Source organism: Lissotriton helveticus, chromosome 5_1 (assembly GCF_964261635.1).
Source record: "Lissotriton helveticus chromosome 5_1, aLisHel1.1, whole genome shotgun sequence".
NCBI lineage: Eukaryota > Metazoa > Chordata > Amphibia > Caudata > Salamandridae > Lissotriton > Lissotriton helveticus.
The window spans coordinates 278,985,008-278,997,464 of NC_136065.1; positions in this window are offsets into that span (position 1 = coordinate 278,985,008).

The window sequence follows — 12,457 nt, forward strand, 5'->3', positions numbered from 1 at the left end:
GTTTGAAATCAGGTCTTTATTAATTCATAGAGAGGTTTAACCCTCTCTGCATAATTTAGAATGTATGTTCTTCCAAAATTCAGGAATCCTAGTATTGATTTTAAATTCTTCAGCGTTTTTGGAGCTTGGAGTACAGCACATTTCTCTAAGAAATTGTCTGCTAGGCTTTTGCCTTCACTTGATAATTCATATCCTAAAAACAGGACAGTTAGATGGGAAATTCGTGACATTTTAAAGTTGAATTTATACCCTTCAGCTGCGAACCCAAGTATTATGATGTTCACTCTTTTCAAGTGTGTCTCCAGGTCATCATCTGTGAGATAGATGTCATCGACATAAGATAATGCCTCATCATCATATATTTGTAGTAACTCTGTTACTCTTGCTGAGAATAATCCTGGGCTATTCTTGAACCCCTGTGGGAGTCGACAGAATTGTTTATGCGACCCCATTATTGAGAAAGCGGTCAAGTACCTGCTTTCAGGTGCAATGTTTTGACAAAATAATCCATTAGAGATATCTAATGTCGTTTTATACTTTGTTATGTTATTCATTAGTGCTGCACTGTGTGAGTTTTGTACTGCAAATGTTTTGCAGCAGGAGTTTAGGTGTCTGTAGTCCAAAACTAGACGATATGAATCGTCTGGCTTGGAGACAGGAAACAAAGGATTGTTCATTTGTGAGGTGCATGTTTCAATCACCCCCTGATATTCAAGTTGATCTAAGATCTCCCTGACTTGTCTTTTAGCTTCTTGTTTAACTAGGTACTGCCTTTGTGCTTTGGGTTGATTTTTTAACTGGATTTTGTGAGGAAAATCCTCATCCCATCCTACATGATTTTTATATAATGCAGGAGCTTGGGCTACTGCCCATTTTCTTGCAAATGTATATTTTTTATGAATTGGAATTCAATTTGAGAAGGCAGGCATAATCATTTCTTCGCCATGAGAGCACTCCCTGACAAACTCTGGTGGCCAGTCTTTCTCAGCTAACAGGATGTCATAGCCTTTCGAAAGGTTATCCCAAAATAGACCCCTTACTTTCTTAGTCTTGTCCCCCTCTATACGCAATGTTATTTCATATAATTTATGGGGTTTGCTAACTCTGGTGTCTGCAGTTTCCACTTGAATGTCTTCATTCGTGTCCACTGTCTCCAGAAGATTCATCAAGATCTTGCAAGCTATGGTTACTTCTGCTGCGCTGTCTAGCATTGTCTGGGCCCACTCTCCGTTTTTCAGTTGTGTCCTCAGAATCCTCGGCATGTTCTATTTTAATACTAGCTACCTTCTACTTTGGATATTGTAATTTTTTACTTTGATGAGCAGGTTCCTTGTCTTTGGACTTGACGTGCTCTTCTTTGTGTTCTGACTGTCCTCTTCTTTCCGATTTCTGTGAGGAAGTCTGAAAAGATCAAGAGGGACGTGTATCAATATCTTGATATCTGTCAGGTTTTCTCAATTTATTCCTATCTCTAAGGTTGTATCTTTTCTCAGAGGGCTCCGTCTGGGGAGACTTGCCACCTCGTTCTGGAGATCTATCTCTCCATTGAGGAGACCTTCCTCTGGACTGGAATCGTTTTTCTTTGGGAGTGGATTGTTTATTTCCATCCCAACTCTTTTTTGGAGTGTTTAGATTATTTTTAATAAATGTTTTTTCAGGATTTTCAAGTAGTTGGGGTTTTACTGGTTTCCCACCCAAACTATCTCTACCTAGTTCTTCATAGGGTTTTTCTATGATTCTTGCAAGTTCAAAAGGTTGTTCTGCTATATCTGTTTCTTTCAATTTCTGGCGGATCGCCACAGATGCTGCTTCTCCTTTTATGTTGGCTAATAATATAGCCGAGACCTGCTTGAAGTCTTTCAGTAATTTCATACCCAGAGTTAAAGCAGGTTCTGGATTCATTTTGAATCTGTCTTAGTACGTCTGGTATAACCGCCATGGACGGAACACCATGTGTTTTTTGTGTAAATCGAAGCACAGACTGTGCCCCAAGTGTCACTTTTGCCAATTGCTGATTGTATATTCTGTGGTGTGATTTTATTTAAGTTCCCCTGGTGAGGGGTGGTCTGTGGAATTTGTATTGCTGGTTGGACTGTTGAAGTCCGCATGACATATTGGACCAATTGTCTATGTATTTTAATGAGTTGTTTTAGTTGAGCTAAAAGTTCTCGGTCTGACATTTTTTCAATGTCTGGATGTGGTGTGTAGCTGGCTAGAACCAGCCATGTGGCTCCTGGTCTACCTAGTGGACCTAGCCTGGTGATGTGATTTTGATGTTTTAGGGCGCCATTAAACCAGAGCAGGTGCTCTTGGTATGTTAGTGGGATTTCAACATCCTCGAAAGGAGCGTATTCATCCGGAGGTTCCTCTATTTAGTAATAGTGGAAATCTTGTGTAACAGCGTGAGCTGCTGGAAAATTTATTCATGAATAGAATACCTCTGTCTGACGATATTCATGGGCCTCTACCACGAATATGAGTGTACCACCTCTTGGTGATAGTCCATTTTCTATAAGTTTAATAGTTATAGTTCTTCTTACATTTACCGGAATGATTATAACATTCAGGTCATTTTCTTGGAGACTTGTGTCATCCGCTATAAGTTGAGCTGCTAAAGCACCTCTTTCTTCGTCACCTTCTGGCATTTTACTGACAGAAAGTTTTTTGTTGCAGATCAAGTTTCAAGGAAAGAAAGATTAGATGCACAATATTTTGGAACACTGTATCCTTCAACGTTGACTAAACCAAAAACTAATACATAGGAATATCTTCCTACTAAGTTCCGGCGGATATTAACCTTTCACCCACTCCAGACGTCTTTTTGAGTTTTTACGGAAAAAGGGTCTGTGTGAAAAAGCACGACTGAGTTACTCTAATGTCTTGCATTAGATTATCGCCTTACCAAACGTTGGGCGCCATGTAGTGTAGTTCCTATTTTCCCTATAGGCTCTGCGCATTGGAATAATATAAACAGCAGTGTAGACGTAGGACTGAGGTCGACTAGGTCTCTACTGACTTTATTAGACTTAATTAGTTTTGCCAGCTAGCTCAGAGGTCACTAGAAACTTTCTCGAGTAAACAAGGAGGAGTTTAACTTCCCTGAATAGACAAGAAGGGATTAGCTTCAGACAACCGCATAAACATTACAACTTTGCTCCCTCAGAATAAAGAGTGTATCTCTAGAGTCGTGTGAAAACAATAGACAACTATTTTACTCAGTCAATCGTGCATACTTAGTTTCACCAGAGTGCAGAGAAATAGAGAGATAGGCGTTTTCAATAAAAGGTGTTATTTATTGAGCAGTCTTCTTTCTCATGCAAGAGAAATGAATTGCCACATTTGCAATACTTATCATGAAGTAAAGTGCGTACAGTAGAAGGAGTATGATGAAATAATACTGTAAAAGCATTGATATGGTTTCTTAGCAATATGATACTTTAAAACGGACAAAATATATACATACAAAAAAACATTGACTAACGTACTCAACTGGTGCTTTTAATATACGCCTACACCGGTCTACCTGACCTAAGCCTAATACGTGGGAAGGAGTAAGTAAGTTGCAGTTTAAGTTAAGTTGGTTTTTGCCAAGAATCTGAGTCGAGAAATCTCTTAAGGGTTTAGTCAGCTCTGTACCTTGGTTCTAGAATGTAGGAGGTCTTGTATCTCTCTCTCAGGACTCGATCTCCCAGCAACCCGCAAGGGTGACTGGAAACACCGGAGCTGGATTTTCTCGGCTGGAGAAAAAGACAGCGTCTTTCTCAGTGCGTCAAAAGGGAGGGCGGCTTCCTTCGGCTCTCGTATCAGCTGGGCTTCCGGGCAAGTAGATAGCCACTCTGCTCCAAACCACAGTGTGTTTGCTTAAGGCAACGTTGGTATATTTATACCTGAAAGGCGCCGGGTTTGACGTAAGGTTGGACATAAGACGTCACTAATAACTAACAGTACTTTCTGGACTCCAGGAGTTCTTGTGCAAATCAAAACAAAAGCAGGGGGAATTCCCGGGCTGCTGGAGGCTTGGTTTGTTTAAAGAACGCATTGTACTTTCTAGGAGTCTAGGGGAGTAGCCTTGCCGTATTTGGACTGCATGGGCTATTACTAAATATGGATATGATTCGTATGCCTTTATAAGGATACTATTTATTATAACCTCATAAGGGCATACATTGGGAATATCGAATTAGGGTCCTAGATAGAAACACAACAGCCTTAGGCTTCACTGTGGCAAAATTGCAGGGATGGCTTACCTGTAAGCACGGTACAGCCCGCAGTGCCACGGGTCAGCTGACTCGATCCAAGTCCCCTGTGTTGACGGAGGGGTCTGTCCCTAATCACACAGTGGTCCGCACACCTTGCAGCGAGTCAGCATGCCTCAGCAGCCCCTGTGCACCAAAGCTGCAGCCACAAGACTGCGGTAGCCACAGCAGCACCCAAACCGGGACGGGCAGCTTCTCCCCTTGCTCTTCCACTCCAGCCTCCATGACAGACGCCCAAGATCTCACTGCTGCTAGGCCTAATCAGGTCCCAGGTAGTAGGCTTGTAGCCTGCAGGATATCGCATAGAGGCAGCTCCGGTGGCCCGAATGGTTATTGCAGGCCTGCCCCAGCCACACTCCAGAGCACACAGCTCTGGTTTCAAGCGATCCAGGCATGCCTACCCACCACCTTCCAGCACCCTGTAAAGGATGGTATTCAGACCCCATCGCCTAGCGTCAGGTAGGTGATTGAGGCAGGTCAGCGGACTACCTCCCCAGAGGAACACACCTGACTAGGCTGCAGGTTCGCAGGACAATGACTGAGTTCTGCGAGAAGGAAGTATAATCTCTAAAATGGGTTCTGTTGTACCACACTGGACGCAGAAATGAGAAGAGTGAGTGCTCTTTAGTGGATGTGTCTTTCAGGGTGACCCGAAATTAAACACTTTTAAATGTCAGAGAAAGTTGCAGAAACAGAACCTCTCAACGGAACTCCCCATTCTAAACCATGTATATGTTAATACCTTGGATACCTTGGGTGGGCATTCTGTTACAAATGTGTGGTTGTGCAGGTCAATTTCATGAATTTCTATATGAATTTGAGGAGGCACAGTAAACAAAATGAACAGCACTATATACTCATTACCCATAATGTACAATTGTAAATATACTATGGCAAAATATTTTAAACTGGGTTTATGCAACAGCAAATACATATTCAAGAATCACAGATCAATGACAGTGATGATGTATATATATGAGGAAGCGAATGTGTTTAAAAGGCTGCATCATGGAAAAGATGAAAAAGGACCTTGGAGAGATGGTACTTCATGTCTGGGGAGTAGACTTGACTAAAGGAGCAAAGAATTAAATAATTCATAATGGCTGCCTAAATCAGTGAACAGAGGGGTGAGCATCTGAAGGGATTAACCGGGAACAGATCATACTAAGTACCCCAGTCTGTGCACAAGACTTTAGTCTTAAATGTCTCTGAAATGTGTGCCTCAGCAAAACAAAGATGGTTGTGAGTTTGGAAAATTTAACCTTGGAACCAGGCCCTCGTCTCTCATTGATAATGGACAAAGGGTATCTCTAGTCCTCTAAACATGGTAAGCATGATCAAAATCGGTGCCAAACAGGATATTCTTGAGTTTTTCACAAATATATATCAACAGACTGATTATACTAACCTGTACAAGTGGTTTCTCCTCAATTGTCTGATCCAGCTTCTGGTCAGCAACATTTGTTGTAGGTACCTGGAAGAAACAAAAAAAGAACTAACATTTACAACAAAATAAAATTATGTGTGTGGTAATTTGGCATTCGGATTTCACAAATCATTGAAGTTTATCTAATGTGGTCACTGGATTTCTAATGTCCCTTACCTCCTTACATTTGGGATGGAGTCAGAAATGCAAGTCAGAAAATACTTTTAAGAAATAGAGCTATGGGAACACCTCTACAAGAAATACATTTGGGTGATGGGAAATGGACAGGTGTATGAGTAGTCTAAAAAATGTGTAACAGTATATACATAACATAAAATATGATGGAAGGAATGATTGCAATTAGTCTAACCACTGCCAGTTGCTTGGTGTAGCATTCCGAACCCATCATTCTTTTGTCCACCATGCTAATTCAGATTAAACTCAGTGATATGCAAAATAACAATTGACTAAGACTCAGCCCGAGTAATTAACAATAGCTGAAATTAGTTCAAGCGTTCTAGCCATCACTTTTTTGTATACTACAGTATATAAATCGTTGTTGAAAATAATAGATTTTTAGAAAAGAACACGATGATAAAATAGACAAGTGAAGAGATAGAGAATGAGAGATTTGGAATTAAGAGCTAAATCAGTGAGCTTCTTTTAGGTTGCGAAGAGGAAGAAAATTAGCATGAATTACATTGAATCCCTTTTTAACTGGAGATACTTAACAATATGAACAATTCTATCAATTAATTCTACTTTTAGGAAGTCTAAGCTGATGCCATTTAGTTTCAAAGAACTGGGAAATGTTTTAGACTGTTATCATAAGAGCAGTATATATTCGAAAATAAAACTGCTTACTGTGTCCTTTGTGCCCTCTTCACCTTCCACTGCTCTAGGAGGCAGACTCTAAAGGCAACAGAAAAAGTCAGAAAGAATTGTTATGAATGACAAACTATGAAAATTAATGTACAGATTTCACAAGTGCAATCATAGTCTCTATAAAACACATGACTGCAGTAGCACCTTTATTTAGATAAGGCCAGATCCACGTAAAAGTAGTGTTAAGTGTGATGAAAGGGTCTAAGACTGCATTTATGACAAAGTAATATATCATTGCAACATGTAAAATCTCATTCTTTTATCAACAACAAAAGCTTGAGCTAATTCCACATTTTTTGAATGGATTTGTATTATCATTTTTTGTCCAAACAGTAATCATTACACACTTCGATCATTCATTTAGTCAACTTAAAATGTTCCAGTAGAATACACTCATGTCTTGTACATTTCTACATTGACACACTACTCATGCAAATGTCATAAAAACCTGTGGAAACACTATTTCTGTTTTGTGCACACCAGTCTAACCTACAAATTGTGTTAATACCTTAAATACAATGTGTGGGAATCCTATTAGTAATTCATGGTGCTGTTACTTATTTTTGTGACTCCCCAAAAGGTGTAGGTATGAGCACTGAACACCAATAATAATTCATTCCAAATAATGAGTACGTGAATATGGAAGTCTCCGGTTTTTCTGAGACAAAATAACCTGAACCTGAGTTTGTGGAATGAGAATACATATCCACAAATCATAAAACAGCAGCTCAGAGGATGACAATGTATTTGAAAGGCCACATGTAGAAAAATATGAAACATGAGATTTGACAGATGGAACCTTTTCTCAGGGTTGGACTGCACTGTAGGAGCAGTAGTGAAACAGTGGATAAAGACTGACCACACCACAGCATTGAGATGTAAATAGGTAAGACAAAGGGAATAGTCTGGGACAGTTTTTATGGTCTACCAAAACCAATGCACAAGGCAAAGGTCTCTATGTGCTCTGAATTGTGTGTATCAGCAAAGCCAAGAAGGTCCATACAATGAAGAATTTAACAAAGGAACCAAGGGAACCAGGTCCTTGTCTGTGGTAGATGATGGTCAAAATGTGTCTCTACCTCTCTCTTTGTGTGATAAGCATCAGTGCCTCAGTGCCGAACATGATATCTTTAAGATTTGCACAAATGCATTTCAACAGGCTGAGTATGCTAACCTGTTTAATTGATGTGTCCTCAGTTTCTTGATCCGGCCTCTGGATGGCAATATCAGGAGGTGATGGCTGGAGGAAACAAAAAAGAAATACGCTTAACATTTACAACAAGACTCAATTAGGTGTGCTCTTTATATCCACTTTACTTTTACAAATCCATCAAAATTGATCTGTGATGAATACTGGTTGTCTGATGCCCTTGACCTTTTTTCATTGGTGACAGTGACATGGGTGAAGGCCAAACAATAATTTTAAGAAATGGAGGTATGTCAATACCATTGCAAAGATTTAATTCCACTGATGGGAAATGGATAACTATATGAGAACTCCAAGACTTATCTTGGTATACAATCATTTTTGAAAATAGCAGATGTCATGGAAAGCTCATGACAACCTGGAAAAAGTATACAATACTATAATATACCAAACTGGGGATAAAGCACAAAAGTGGTGAATCAGAGGTTACGTGAAGGGGTAAAGTATGGTATATAGAGGTAAAGGAGTTAAGAGTAAAGGCGAGTTAGGGGGATGAAAATATGCATGAAATACATTGAAGGGCCTTTAGAGTGGCAATATGTAACAAGGTGAACAGCCATGCAATTGTACTCAGTTTTTAATAAATCCTCTCTGAGCCACTTAATCTACACTGAACTCGGAACAATATTAGATTTTAGTATAAAAACAGTATAAATATTAGAGAAGTAACTGCTTACTATGCCCCTCATGGCCTTTTCCCTATCCACTACAGTTGGAGGCTGACTTTAATGGTAAAAGAGATAGTCAGAAAGAGTTCTCCATGAAAGACAAACTATGGTAATTATTGAAAGTTTTCTCAGGTGCATTTTTAGTCCCTCTGACCAAATCAAGTGCAGTGGTGTCCTTATGTCCACAAGGGCAGACCCATATAAAAGCAGTGTTGGACATGCTGTAAGGGTATTATACTACATTTGTGAACCAATAATACAGCATTAAATAATATGGAAGATAATCATTTTATCACCAACAACAGTTAATGCTAATTCTACATTGTTTCTGAAAGTTCATTTTTGTTATCTTGTTTAGGTCAAAAAGAAATCATAGTATATTTCTGCCGCTCATGTCGACGCCCTTACCAAAGCTATCAAGTGCAAATAAAAAAAGTTTTTTTTGCACCCTCCTACATCTCTAACAATCATCATCAGTTGGCATTTTAGAATGTTTGATGATGAGGGTTTCTAGATATATTATGCCGTAATTCACCGGGTGGCCCATTTAGGTTACTCAAACTGAAATCACTCATGTCTTGTACATGTTTACATGGAACGTTTGGACTTTGAAATGTCAGCAAAACATGTGGGAATTCTCTTTCTGCATGGAACTTCCCATTCTGAGCTAAGACTGTGTTAATATCTCAATTTGTGGTACTGTCACTCATTTCATATGAATCCCCAAGCAAATTTAAAAATTCATGTTATGAATAGTAAATACCACTATTAACTCATTCCCTTTAATGAGTGCTCGTAAATATACTACACAAAAGGGGGTGGTGGTGGACAGAGCATCTGAACCAATCAAACACTCACACCCAGTCAAAAGATCTGGGTTTGATCCATCACCGTTCTTTAGCCCACTCTGCCACCCCAGTTCAGACACGGCTATATGCAAATCAGTCTGACTCTGTGACTCATGGGAACAGTCCAGCCCGAACTGCCAAGCCATGCCTTCCCTGGACCGGAAACAAGCTTCAGAGGACCGGTTTCTGGCATTCCAGCCGTCTTCAGCCCGGCTTGCTTGAATCCAGTTGCAAAGTGAGCAAGGGACTCACGTCTGAGCATACCCTGCCACACTTATGGCGGCCAAAGCGGCACAAAAGGGGGTGGTGATGGACGGAGCATTTGAACCAATCAAACACTCACACCCAGTCAAAAGATCTGGGTTTGATCCATCACCGTTCTTTAGCCCAATCTGCCACCCCAGTTCAGACATGGCTATATGCAAATCAGTCTGACCCTGTGCCTCATGGGAACAGTCCAGCCCAAACTGCCAAGCCATGCCTTCCCTGGAAGAGAAACAAGCTTCCGAGGAGCGGTTTCTGGTATTCCAGGCATCTTCAGCCCGGCTTGCTTGAATCCAGTGGCAAAGTGAGCAAGGGACTCACGTCTGAGCATACCCTGCCACACTTATGGCGGCCAAAGCGGCACAAAAGGGGGTGGTGATGGACGGAACATCTGAACCAATCAAACACTCACATCCAGTCAAAAGATCTGGGTTTGATCCATCACCGTTCTTTAGCCCACTCTGCCACCCCAGTTCAGACATGGCTATATGCAAATCAGTCTGACTCTGTGCCTCATGGGAACAATCCAGCCCAAACTGCCATGCCTTCCCTGGACCGGAAACAAGCTTCCGAGGGCCGGTTTCTGGCATTCCAGCCGTCTTCAGCCCGGCTTGCTTGAATCCAGTGGCAAAGTGAGCAAGGGACTCATGTCTGAGCATACCCATCCACACTTATGGAGGCCAAAGCGGCACAAAAGGGGGTGGTGATGGACGGAGCATCTGAACCAATCAAACACTCACACCCAGTCAAAAGATCTGGGTTTGATCCATCACCGTTCTTTAGCCCACTCTGCCACCCCTGTTCAGACATGGCTATATGCAAATCAGTCTGACCCTGTGCCTCATGAGAACAGTCCAGCCCGAACTGCCAAGCCTTGCCTTCCCTGGACCAGAAACAAGCTTCCGAGGACCGGTTACTGGCATTCCAGCCGTCTTCAGCCCGGCTTGCTTGAATCCAGTGGCAAAGTGAGCAAGGGACTCACGTCTGAGCATACCCTGCCACACTTATGGCGGCCAAAGCGGTACAAAAGGGGGTGGTGATGGACGGAGCATCTGAACCAATCAAACACTCACACCCAGTCAAAGATCTGGGTTTGATCCATCACCGTTCTTTAGCCCACTCTGCCACCCCAGTTCAGACATGGCTATATGCAAATCAGTCTGACCCTGTGCCTCATGGTAACAGTCCAGCCCGAACTGCCAAGCCATGCCTTCCCTGGACCGGAAACAAGCTTCCGAGGACCGGTTTCTGGCATTACAGTCATCTTCAGCCCGGCTTGCTTGAATCCAGTGGCAAAGTGAGCAAGGGACTCACGTCTGAGCATACCCTGCCACACTTATGGCGGCCAAAGCGGCACAAAAGGGGGTGGTGATGGACGGAGCATCTGAACCAATCAAACACTCACACCCAGTCAAAAGATCTGGGTTTGATCCATCACCATTCTTTAGCCCACTCTGCCACCCCAGTTCAGACATGGCTATATGCAAATCAGGCTGACCCTGTGCCTCATGGGAACAGTCCAGCCCGAACTGCCAAGCCATGCCTTCCCTGGACCGGAAACAAGCTTCCGAGGACCGGTTTCTGGCATTCCAGCCATCTTCAGCCCAGCTTGCTTGAATCCAGTGGCAAAGTAAGCAAGGGACTCACGTCTGAGCATACCCTGCCACACTTATGGCGGCCAAAGCGGCACAAAAGGGGGTGGTGATGGACGGAGCATCTGAACCAATCAAACACTCACACCCAGTCAAAAGATCTGGGTTTGATCCATCACTGTTCTTTAGCCCACTCTGCCACCCCAGTTCAGACATGGCTATATGCAAATCAGTCTGATCCTGTGCCTCATGGGAACAGTCCAGCCCGAACTGCGAAGCCATGCCTTTCCTGGACCGAAAACAAGCTTCCGAGGACCGGTTTCTGGCATTCCAGCCGTCTTCAACCCGGCTTGCTTGAATCCAGTGGCAAAGTGAGCAAGGGACTCATGTCTGAGCATATCCTGCCACACTTATGACGGCCAAAGCGGCACAAAAGGGGGTGGTGATGGACAGAGCATCTGAACCAATCAAACACTCACACCCAGTCAAAAGATCTGGGTTTGATCCATCACCGTACTTTAGCCCACTCTGCCACCCCAGTTCATACATGGCTATATGCAAATCAGTCTGACCCTGTGCCTCATGGGAACAGTCCAGCCCGAACTGCCAAGCCATAACTTCCCTGGACCGGAAACAAGCTGGGGTGGCTGAGTGAGCTAAAGAATGGTGATGGATTAAACCCAGATCAGTTGACTGGGGGTGAGTGTTTGATTTGCTCAAACGCTCATCGCTCCGTCCATTATCCCCTTTTGTATCGCTTTGTTTGCCCTAAGTGTGGCAGGGTATGCTCAGACGTGAGTCCCATGCTCACTTGGCCACTGGATTCAAGATAGCCTGGCTGATGAGGATTATGAATCCGAAACCGGTCCCAGGATGCTTGTTTCCGGTCCAGGGAAGACATGGCTTGGCAGTTCGGGCTGGACTGTTCCCATGAGGCACAGGGTCAGACTGATTGCGTATAGCCATGTCTGAACTGGGGTGGCTGAGTGGGCTAAAGAATGGTGATGGATTAAACCCAGATCAGTTGACTGGGGGTGAGTGTTTGATTTGCTCAAACGCTCCGTCCATCATCCCTTTTTGTATCGATTTGTTCGCCCTAAGTTTGGCAGGGTATGCTCAGACGTGAGTCACTTGCTCACTTGGCCACTGGATTCAAGATAGCCTGGCTGATGAGGATTATGAATCCGAAACCGGTCCCAGGATGCTTGTTTCCGGTCCAGGGAAGACATGGCTTGGCCGTTCGGCTGGACTGTTCCCATGAGGCACAGGGTCAGACTGATTTGCATATAACCATGTCTGAACTGGGGTGGC